This window comes from Leptonychotes weddellii, chromosome 9 (assembly GCF_054177405.1).
Source record: "Leptonychotes weddellii isolate Sample4059 chromosome 9, ASM5417740v2, whole genome shotgun sequence".
Lineage (NCBI taxonomy): Eukaryota > Metazoa > Chordata > Mammalia > Carnivora > Phocidae > Leptonychotes > Leptonychotes weddellii.
Window position 1 is genome coordinate 81319643 of NC_138377.1, and position 11046 is coordinate 81330688.

Genomic DNA, 11046 nt, shown 5'->3' on the forward strand with positions numbered 1-11046 from the left:
CATGAAGTAGGTAACTTTTATTTATTTCCTCCTTTCTAGATCTTGCATTAAATAGTGGTTGCATCTCATTCATTAATCCAGAAAATATTTACTGTGCATCTACTTCATGTCAGTCACTGTGCTACATGTTTAATAGAATAAAATATAAATCTTTACCTTCACATAGCTTACAATCTATTGATCACTCGGATTTAGTCTGTGCTTTCAACTCTTACCAAATATTTTCTATTGTTTTGACTTTCTTACATGTGTTATGATTGAGCACTCGTATGGTTACTTTATTTGAATTATCTTGATGTTTTAGCTTTACATTTGTGCTCACAGCTACTTTTTTAAGATTTTATTTGTCAGAGAGAGAGATAGCACAAGCAGAGGGAGTGGCAGGCAGAGGGAGAAGCAGCCTCCCCGCCTCAGCAAGGAGCCCAACGCAGGACTCAATCCCAGGACCCTTGGATCATGACCCGAGCCAAAGGCAGACTCTTAACCGACTGAGCCACCCAGGTGTCCCCCAGAGCTACTTTTTACATCCTTTTTTCTAACTTCATTCTTAAAGTGAATTCTAAAAGTGCCTTCAAAAAATGAAAATGGAATAGACTTAAGCACTTGGATGCAAATTATACACATCCACATATCTCATAAGCATGTGCTCATATTTCAACTATACTAACAAGAAACTACAAGATGGCAAGTTCTTTGTAGAGGGAAAAATCACTCTCAGAATGTTCTCTATTCTCCGTCATGTCCTCCTCTCTTCACTGGAATTCCCAAGGAAAGACAGCATGAACAAACCTATTACTTGAGTACCTTTACGTGCTAAGTACTTAACTCCCTGCACCTTCACAACATTGTGAGATCAGTATTATCAGAGAGGCTTGCTCAATTAGCTGGTTACTCATGGCTAAGGGGCGGAGCAAGAAAATGAGAGTCTAAGTCTATCCAGTTCCATTTTGCATTGCAGTGTATACACAGTAGCTACAGAATTGAAAGACCCTTAGACATAAGACTTATCAGTACTACATTCTTATTGCCAGATTTTTTTTAAAAGGTATTACTTATTTGACAGAGAGAGACACAGTGAGAGAGGGAACACAAGCAGGGGGAGCGGGAGAGGGAGAAGCAGGCTTCCCGCTGAGCAGGGACCCCGATGCGGGGCTCGATCCCAGGACCCTGGGATCATGACCTGAGCCGGAGGCATAGGCTTAGCAACTGAGCCACCCAGGCGCCCCTGCCAGATAATATTCTATTGTATAGATTTATGTTTTACTTTTGGGTTGTTCCCATTTTTTGGCTATTATCAATAATGCTGCTATGAACATTCATGTACAAGGTTTTGTATAGACATATTTTCATTTTCTTGGGTATATACCCAGGGGAAAAATTGCTGTCATGTGGACTCTGTTTAACCTTTTGAGAAACTGTCAGACTGTTTTCCAGAGGGGTGACACTACTTAAATCCCCACCAGCAATAGATAAGCATTCCAATTTCTCCATATCCTTGCCGACACCTGCTATCATCTTTTTCATTCTAGCCATCCCAGTGGGGATGAAGTGACATTTTATTATAGTTTTGAATTTCCCTGACGGGTAATGATGTAGAGACTCTTTTCATGTTTATTGACTACTCATGTATCTTTGGAGAAAAGTCTATTCACATCCTTTGCCCAGTTTTAAATTGGGATGTCTCTTTATTACTTAATTAAGCTCTTTATACAAGTCCTTTATCAGATATATTACTTGCAAAAATTTTCTTCCATCCTATGAGTTGTCTTTTTGTTGACAGTGTACTTTTTTTTGAAAGATTTTATTAGAGAGAGTGAGAGAGGGCATGAGCAGGGGGAGGGGCAAAGGGAGAAGCAGACTCCCAGCTGAGCAGCAAGCCCAACACGGGGCTTGATCCCAGAACCCTGGGATCATGACCTGAGCCAAAGGCAGACGCTTAACTGACTGAGCCACCCAGGCGTCCCAAATTATGAAAGTTTTTAAAGTACCTGCAGACCCTCAGGGTTTGCGGTCCATTTCAAGAACCACTGACCTAGGGACGCCTGGGTGGCTCAGTCGGTTAAGCGTCTGCCTTCGGCTCAGGTCATGATCCCGGGGTCCTGGGATTGAGTCCCGCATCGGGCTCCCTGCTCCGCGGGGAGCCTGCTTCTCCCTCTGCCTCTGTCTCTCTCATGAATAAATAAATAAAATCTTTAAAAAAAAAAAAAACACTGACCTAATTAATAGATCTAGTTAATGCCCATCAAAAAGACAACCAATACTGTGTTTCCTAATATAAGTATACACCACCAGCGATGACACATTCTTGACAAAAATTCAATCTTGAATTTAACCAAGCCTCTAAACCTAACAGTTTATGGCATACTCAAGAAACAGAAACATGTAAAATGGCACCTAAGGGAAATAATCAGCAAAACCCTGAATGTGGGAAACTTTTTAGAACCTAGGATTGGGTTCTTTAAAAAATAAACTAGGTGTTGGTGGGGGGAAGGGAATGGCAGGAGAAGCCTATATATTGAAACTTTAAAGACAAATCAAGCAACTCTAATATATAATAAATCTCAACTGGGTCCTGACTGAACCAAATTATAAAAAAATTTTTTTAGAATGACGCTGATATTAAGAAACTTAATTTTTTAGGTGTGAATATAACACAGTTCTTATATTTTAGAAACATATACTAAGGCATTTATAATTAAAATGAAAGAGAATTTCCATTGATGCAGACTGCATAGAAATCCCGAGAAAAAAACAGCAAAGGAGAGGGCTACACGTGGGGTGGGGCAGCACATAAAAGAAAGCACTGTTGACTGGTGCTCTTTATTGCGGACTGGAGTATGCAGCTTTTCTGAAGAATAACCATGTCCTCTCCCTCCCTGCTTCCTGCCCATGACCACTAAGGCAGAATCATGGACCCCAGTTGGAAACTCTGCTTTGAGGAATTTCCAAAGAGTGCAGAAGAAAAACGTATTCCAGAGAGGTTCAAAACCATAACTTGGGATTTTACCTAAGGAAAAGCTCACAGATGGTGTAATATTGGAAATTCTGTGATACTTCTTCAACACATTATTTATTGAGCATCTGTATTCGATGCTACACATGCCAGCAAGGCACTAAGGAAAATACAAAAATAAGTAAGACAGCTCTCAGTTGGAAACACAGACCAAGTTTTCAGAGACACACTGGTTGAGAGGCTTCACTCCAGTACATAATTGCTAAGCATTTAATTTAATTAAGTGCCAGTTGTTACAGACCTGAGGGTCCAGGTTCCTCAAATACAGATACCTTGTGTGAAACCTAGCTAGGAAACAATGAGAGCAGATCTGGTAAATAAGGAGGATCACAAAAATCCCTGCCTGTAGATTCATCCTTTTCTGCAAGTAATTACTTGATCTGAGTGTAAGTGGCTATTTATTGGGTACTCTTGCCTTGATTGTCCACTTAAACACACTGTGATCTATCTTCCTCAAGACAAAGTTTTATTGCAGAAAACCATTAAAAAATTTTTTTTAGCGGTGTGCCTATCACAAATCACATACTATGCAAGGTGTTGGGTGCTACAGGAGTGAAAAATCTGAAGGGTCCTTTCCTCTGCGAAGCGTATAATCTAATGGGGTAAAAAGGATGAAACTATGAAACAACATAGTTCAACTTAAGTGTGGGAAATGAGGGTAATTTTTATATTTTTCTTTACATTTTAAATCTTTACCTTATGTTCCATTACAACCAACATGCATTACTTTTAAAATAATGATGGCTCGGGGCGCCTGGGTGGCTCAGTCGTTAAGCGTCTGCCTTCAGCTCAGGTCATGATCCCGGGGTCCTGGGATCGAGCCCCGCATCGGGCTCCCTGCTCCGCGGGAAGCCTGCTTCTCCCTCCCCCACTCCCCCTGCTTGTGTTCCCTCTCTCGCTGTGTCTCTGTCAAATAAATAAAATCTTTAAAAAAAAAAATAATAATGATGGCTCATATATACCAGACGGATGAAAACATTATCAGAGAACATCTGCAGATGTTTTAAGAGGTAATTTGGTAAAGAGAGCTTTGTTCTCAGTAGGATGAGACTGAAAAGAAAATGTTAAAGAGAATAAGCAAGTGACACTTTTGGACCAGAGTAATAATGATGAAATTCAGTAATCTAAAGAAAGATCACACTTCTTTGGAATGAGAAATGTGGTTTTCAGGTAAACTGTTACTCTCCAGAATTAGCAAAGAAAAGTTATGGAGTAGATTTATTTTAGAAAAGCAACCAGGAACTGGTACAGAAATGAATCATCATTATGCTTGAAAGTCAACATGAGGCTCATGAGTGTACAAAAAAGCGAGTCTTCCTGGGTTTGAATCCTAGTGCTGCTATGTACTAATTATAAGAATCTTAGGAAAGTGACTTTACCTAATGCTTTCATTTTCTAATTGGCAAAACATGATAATAATAGCTATTTCATAAGATTGCTTTAAGGATTAAATGGGTCAACATATGTAAAGTACTTAGAGTAATGCCTGGCACATATTAAGTACTACATAAATGTTCACTACTATTATCATCTAGTGAAAATAATCAACATAAAATTACACATAGTGATGACCCATATCCCATATTCTGACATAACAAGAAACAGGTTAAAAAAAAAAAGAGGAGGGGTGCCTGGGTGGCTCAGTTGGTTAAGCATACGACTCTTGATTTCAGCTCATGATCTCGGGGTTGTGGGATCAAGCCCCATGTCGGGCTCCATGCTCATCGGGGAGTCTGCCTGAGATTCTCTCCCTCTGCCCCTCCCCTGGCTTACACACGCACGCTCTCTCTAAAAATAAATCTTGAAAAAAAGAGAGAAACAGGCGGAAACCAAGACCACTTTGAACAATATACAGGACAGGATATGAAAAGGCTTAGGTGTACAAAATAGTTCATTTAAAAAAAATGATCCTCTGAAAACAAACAAAAAAACCACAAAACACTGAAAACATAATAATTTTTCAGAATGATTAAACTCAAACATCTGTAAACAAGAATAAATTTATTTAATTTCTTTTAAAGATTTTATGATATACAAAATGTATATAGTATAATATCTTTAATACACTTTTTCTTTCTCCCTCCCTTTAATATTAAAACACTATTTAAACAGCTTATCTCTTCTTGCCTTGTCTGTATCTATGAGATACACTACTGAATACAAGTTAAGATTTACACTGCTCCTTCCTAAATAAAAATTAAAATTAGTACCTAGGAAACAAACAAAAAGAAAAAAAAACAAAGCATAAAACTTTAGTCAGATGAAAGCTTTTCTTGTTGTTGAGTATTCAACAATATCTGGGGCAGTTAAATTACATTTTATTGGCATAAAGTTACATTGCAATCTCCCGACATCACATAATGATAATCCAACTCAATTTCTTAAATAAGTACCATAAACAATACTCATGTTCAGATGTTCTTACACAATTTTAAATATATGCAAGAATTTATGTTTACATTCTGATTTGATATACTGGCCAATAAAATCTTTGGAGAAGTATGTAGCTTCCAGGTTGTCACTATAGATAGAGACAGGGAAAAAGCACTTTTTTTTTTTTTTTTTTTTTTACAAGGTAACTTCTCTTGAACAGTGAGTTAAGTTTCTCCTCCGGTATATTTAGGTTATACCAGTCTACCATGGCTTTCTTCTACTTAACAAGGACTTGATAAAACAATGTTAAAAAAAAAAAAAACAACTAATACTTCTGCACAATTTGGGCTCTATTTAACAAAAAAACTGCCTCCATCTTTAAATATGGAGCCTAATCCTGATTCATAAAGTCCCTCTTAGAAAATGGTTTTCAGCTCAGGGTTCTTGTATCCCTATGGACCTCCAATAACAAGTCATCTCCTTTCCCATGGCCAACTAGTGACATCACCAGTGAACACACTAAAACACACTGAGGAAGACGTCTGCCATTGAACCAAAAGGCTGGATGATTTCTTCATTTCACTAGCTGAATGGCAGTAAACCAGCTGCCAATAAAATCTGCACAGACACTTAACTTTGGTTAATGGTATTGCACCACATGAGAGAGGGTATCACCCTCATCAGAACAAAGTCAAATGAAATCTTCTGCTAAAAAGAGCCCTTTAAAAAGTTACAAATACTAATTTTCCTTTACCTTTAAAATTTAACAGCTACCAGCTGTATCCTATAGGGAGTTCCTGACTGACTACTTTAATCAGGTCAAAAGAATATTGACCTTTTAACTGTGCCAGAATTAGCATGTTCATTTGCACACACTTTTCTCTATTACCAAACAATTTCCTCCTGAAGGAAAAATGACAAGGTAACATTTTTATGAGGTGTAGGCAAAACCAATGATTAATATTATAACATCAGACGAATAGAATTAGTTGATTCTGATTCTTTGGTGGAATTTCCAGGCTGAAGAGTCAAATCTGAAGGCTCATCCTGAGGAAACAGAATTTTATCAGGTGTATAGTCATTCCTCTTCAGATCTATATTCACACCCCCAACAAAAAAAGAAAAGAAAGTCAGTATTTCATAGAAATGAAAAATTAACATTTTCTAAATCAATTTTCCTCTAAATGTGCCAGATCTACATTCTAGCAGGTTATTTTAAATCCCAAAGTCACAAAATTTACACATATAAAAATGAAATCATTCATTCAACAAATAAGTATTATAATAGTTCTGACCATGAGTCAATAAACTCATTAAGAGTGGAAACATAGTAATAAGCAAGGCAGACAAAGGTCCTTGCCCTCATGGAGCTTATATTCTTGTGGATGAAGAAAAACAAACAGAAAAATAACAGAATTGCATAGTAACAAGTGTTTTGAAGCAAACAGTATGAGGAGGGCCAGATAGAAGATAATATAAGCTGATTTTTTAAGGCTGGGCAGAAGAGGCACAGGAGGTAATATGTGAGTGAAGACCTGAATATTAAGAAATAACTCAAAGCTCCAACAAGTGTGTTCTAGGTAGAGGGAAGGTTAACTGCAGACTGTTAAAAGGAAACGGACGTGGTGTTTCCTAAAAATAGCAAGAAGAAAGCATGTAGTAACTGAGGGGGGGGTGACTAGTAGAAAATGGCGTCAAGCAGCAGTTTATAGCCAAGGGTTATCAAAATATAGTCAGTGAGCAAATCTCAATAGTTTTATCTGTTTACAGATTGTCTCTATTTCTGCACTACCATGGTACAGCCAGGTAGCTGTGACAAAGGCCATATGGTCCACAAAGCCTAAAATATTTTACTACCTTGCCTTTTACAGCAAAGTTGTTGACCCCTGATCTATGGGATGCAAGCTTTGGTAAGGTATTAAGCTGACAGTATTAAGTAGTGTTAAAGGAGGAACATAAGCAAATTAAGTGACTATTCTGATTGTCATGTGAAGTCCTGTCAAGGGCGTTTAGCAAGAACACCAGAAACGAATGGTGGCAATGAGGATTAAAAGAAATGGAAGAATTCTAGGAAGATTTCAGAATCAGAGTAGACAGTTTGACAGATTAGCTATTAAAGATGAGAGAAGAAAAACCAATCAGCTTTTAGGCTTTGAGCCTGATCAACTGGGTAAACATTAATGAGATAGGGAAATGTAGGGGTGGGAATTGAAAGTCAAGAGTTCTGGAATGGACATATTATAAAGATGCTGTAAGGTATTCCAGTAGAGATGCAGGAAACTGAATATAGAAACAGGAGCTCAGGAAAGACAATGTCTTTAGTTAAATTTGATACTATCAGTATTTGGATTACATTTATAGCTATGGGATAGGATGAAATCACTTTGGGAGTTACAGACAATAGTTGCAGAATTGGAAAACAATGCAGCAGTATCAAATTTAACTTAAAACTAACCACAGTCCCACATATATCCATATACTTCTTTATCTCCATATAAAAATAGAACTGCCATTCAGAATATGAACTGTTTGAGTGATAGCCTGTATTCAATGATCCAAATACGTATTTGCTACTGTATGAGTAAGTTTTGATAAATTTTAAATTCAAGATTGTGCCACTATGGCCTTAGGGAATGCAAATTAATTTGTAGCTGTACTGTACACCAAGAACAATGGAAAGAAACCCAATTATAATTCAAGTCCTGAAAATGTTAACCTATGGTGTAACCATGGACAAATCATGTGACGTCTAATGCTATGTTCTGGAAAATGACAGATTTCGACTGTATTGCTTTTAAGGCCTCTTTCAAGCTATAAAATCCTGATTATATTAATAATTTTTAAAATAGATATACTATACTTAAAATATTGGATCCAAATGATATATAATTTATACGTAATTATAAATAATATAACTTATTATATTATATAATAACCAAATAAAAATTGTATCTAGGCTGCCTGTTCAATTCACCACTGTTATGTTCTAATTTTGGCTAAAATGGACTAAGCATATTCAATTCTATCTTTTCCACAGATTACAAGTAAAAACCCTTCACATAAACATAAAGCCACTATCTGAGATTCCTGAAAAGTAAGAGCAGACCTGTTGAGAAAGGGGATCAAAACTTGAAGAATGACCTAGATTGGTGGTGAGTTTCCCAGGTTTTTTTTCTCCTCTCTTATTTCCAGGCTTAGAATTACAGATAGCTTGATCTCAAAAATGTACAGTGAGCTAGGACGACAGAAAAAGCTCTAGGATTTTCTGGCCAGGGGATCAGGAAGGAGGACTCTGTGGGATAGAGAATCTTGAGGGGACTGCCCTCTTTCTTATTTTTTCTTTTTGCTCCTCTGGCTGTTACCTAAGACAAGCACCAGTCATGGAGAGGGACTCAGGATGATGGCAGCTGAGCAAGCACCTACAATTCCAAGAGAAAAACCCTTCTCTGGGACCACAAGAACTTAATTTTATGATTCAAAAAGTTTTTCTCTTTTTCCTTGACCCTTAGCATCAGAAATGGACTCAGTTGAAGGAAATGTGTGACAGTACAGGGAGGCCCCACAATCCTGGCTTTCTAATCAGAGTACCCCATCTGTCTCCTGCCCCTCCACCCTGCCCAAAAAAGATGCCCTTGAGAATCATAAAGTATAGAAGAAATCATGGAATGGAAGAAAATGGAGAGGGGCACCCTAAATTTGTGTATGAAATCCCAAGTTCACCCTCAAGTGGCACACATGTGGGAAGACAGGATAGGCTTTGAGGACTAACCTATGGTGCAGACCTCCAGTCAGTTCCCAGACTTGATTATGATTGATGCGTAGTGAGAGAGATCTGAGTAATACTGCAAAGGCTTTGAAACCCAAACTGACATTGGAATCACAGCTACAAAAGGTAGACTGGGACTTGAAATTGAGCTTAACTGAGCTGCCTACTAACACAATTAAACAACAAAAATCGACACTCTCTAAAATATTTTTAATAAGACCCAGAATCTCATAATACTCAAAATATCCAGCTAAAATTACTGGAGATACAAAGAACTAGAAACATCTCAAAGATTCTCAAAGAAAAAGACAAGACATGCCAACCTCAAGATTACTCAGATGGAATGATCAAAGACTTTAAAACCAGCTATTATAACCACACCTGACGCAGGGCAAACAGAACTGAGATGAATGGAAAAACAAGTTTTCAGCAGAGAAATAATCAGTTTAAAAAGAACCAAAAAAAAGTTATAGGGCTGAAAAATATAACTGAAACAACAAAATCCAGTACAGGGGCTTAAAAAAGCAGAATGAAGAAATGAAGAATAAGGAAAGAGTCCATGAATTTGATAGGTCAATAGAAACTATCCAATCTAAACAACAAATAAAAAATAATTTTTATGGAAAAAAATCAGAGACTCAGGTCCCTGGGAAACAATATCAAAAAGTCTAATATTCTTATTACGGGAGCTCCAGAAAGAGATGAAAAGAAATTGATGTAGAACAAATATTTGAAGAACAGCTAAAAACTCCCCAAATTTGATAAAAATCATAAATTTGCAAATTCAAGAAGCTAAGTAAACCTGAACCAAGATAAACTCAGAGAAAGCTATAACCAGACATTTCAGAATCGAACTGCTAAAAATCCAAATTTTGAAAGGAGCTGTAAGATTATAATGACACATCACATATAGGGGAAGAACAATTCAAATGACTGTGGAATTTTCATCAGAGGTAACAGAGGCCAAAGACAGAACACTTTCTAAGCCCTGAAAGAAAAGAGTATCAACCTAAAATTCTAGAACCAGTAAAAATATCCTTCAAGAACAAAAGAAAACACACATATTCTTGATAAGAAAAACTAAGAGCAACCACTAAAAAACTAAACATAGAGATAAAACAGAATACTGAAACAGAAAAGGGGGGTGGAAACAAACAAAAAAACCAAATCAGAAGCGTCAATCAGAAAACAATAAAACAAGATCTAAATCTAACCACATCAATAATTACATTAAATGTAAAAAGTCTGAAACACCAGTTAAAAATGGAAACTGTTAAGTTAAAAGCAAACAAAAAAAAACAAAAAAAACCCCAAATTAAACCTCAGATCCAACTATATGCTTGGGTCCCACTTTTTTTTTTTTTTAAAGAAACCCACTTTAAATACAATTAACATGTCTAAGTTAAAAGAATGGGAAAAGATATCTGATAAAACCATTTATCAAAAACTAGCTGTGTTATGTTAATATCAGACAAGGTATGTTAATATCAAAGTAGACTTCTCAGAACAAGGAAAATTACCATGGCATTCCATAATGATAAAAAGAATCAATTCACCAAGAAGACATACAACTGTAAATGTGTATGTACCTAAGGACAAAACTTGAAAACACATTAAGAAAAAAACTGATAGGGACGCCTGGGTGGCTCAGTCGTTAAGCGTCTGCCTTCGGCTCAGGTCGTGATCCCAGGGTCCTGGGATCGAGCCCCACATCGGGCTCCCTCCTCCATGGGAAGCCTGCTTCTCCCTCTCCCACTCCCCCTGCTTGTGTTCCCTCTCTCGCTGTGCCTCTGTCAAACAAATAAAATCTTAAAAAAAAACAAAAAACTGATAGAACTGAAAAGCAACACAGACAAATCCACAACTGTACTTTAAAGACCTCCTTTCTAAGTAA